The sequence below is a fragment of the Pteropus vampyrus genome, unplaced genomic scaffold (genome assembly GCF_000151845.1).
Source record: "Pteropus vampyrus isolate Shadow unplaced genomic scaffold, Pvam_2.0 Scaffold130, whole genome shotgun sequence".
Taxonomy (NCBI): domain Eukaryota; kingdom Metazoa; phylum Chordata; class Mammalia; order Chiroptera; family Pteropodidae; genus Pteropus; species Pteropus vampyrus.
In genome coordinates this window covers 744,651-746,144 of record NW_011888911.1, presented here as the reverse complement: position 1 = coordinate 746,144, position 1,494 = coordinate 744,651, and positions in this window count along the sequence as shown.

The following is a 1,494-nucleotide window of genomic DNA, read 5'->3' as shown; positions in this document are numbered from 1 at the left end:
ATATAATTCCTACTCTGTGAGTATAGGTTTTGCTTAGGAACTTGTTTTTAAAGACTATACCATGGAAAGAAGAAAAATTAATTTTACAATAGAGAAACCTGGCAAACTGTACCTTAGCCAGGTGATCAAGGTTAATATCATCAGTGATAAGTCATATCGATTATATATATCCTTAATATGATGTATAGAAAGTGGTACTTCACCTCTGTGATACTCCTCCCAAAAAATCTATAACTATTTAACTATGGGATTAACACAGGCCCAAATTCAGGGACAGTCTACAAAATAGCTGATCAATACTCCTTAAGTTCATAAAAAATAGTGTCACGTATCAAAAATAAGGAAAATCTGAGAAACTGTCACAGCCCAGAAAAGCCTAAAGAGATATGATAACTAAATTTAATATGATAGCCTGGATATAATCCTGGAATACAAAAATGAGATTAGAGGAAAAAAACAATGAAATATGAATGAAGTATGGAGTTGATTTAATAATAATATATTAATATTGGTTTATTATTTGTGATAAATTTATCATATGAATGTATTTAATAATAAAATAGAATATAGGACATTTAAAAATGTTCTATAGTGTCTTTACATTTTTTCTGTGAATCTAAAACTATTCTAAAATAAAAAGGTTGTTTCGAAAAATAATAATTAAAAGCATTTGATAAATGGAGACAATCTCTAAAGAAAGCAGATTTTTGTTTAAATGTACAGTAAAAGATAAAAATTTTTTAAAAAGGGTAAATCTAGAAAGTTCTACATTTAGCTAATACAAGCTTCCACTGAATCTCCCCTACCCCCTTCTCCAAAAACCTAAGAAAATAATACAAGAAAATGATCTAAGAATTTATTCAATATAAAAATTCCTAGAACTGAAGAACATGACCTTAAAAGAGACCAACAAGTGAGAAGAATGTAAAGGAAAAAAAAAAAGAGAACACTTCTAGAGAAAACTCAAAATATACAAAGGGACAAATAAGAATGGTTCCACATTTTTAACACTGGGGTATAAATGGCAGTGGAAGAATATCTTCAAAAGGCTGAGTAAAATAATGTCTAGCCTTTAACTTCATACCCTACTAAACCAAGAATTTAGTTGGACAGAATAAAAGTATTTTCTGATACATGGGACTCAACATATTTACCTCTTAGAACTCTGCCTCTGGGCTCCACTAAAGCCAGGGGGAATGAAAGTGAGACAGGAGACGCAGCATAGGAAGATAGTGAAGGAAATTCTCAGGATAATTGTAGAGGGAAACCCTGGCACTGAAAAATGCTACTGCAGACTTTCAGAGCTACTGACCCAGATAGAAGCAGTAGATAGAAGGCTACAGGGGAATATTTCAAGAAAATAAAAAAAAAAAGGATAAATGAATTAGCAGGTTTGGCCCTGTGAAAAATTGTATTAACTGATATTTTACAAAGCTGTTAATGATGAAAAAAGGTTTGACCAGAGAGAGACAAAACAATGACATAGATGATAGA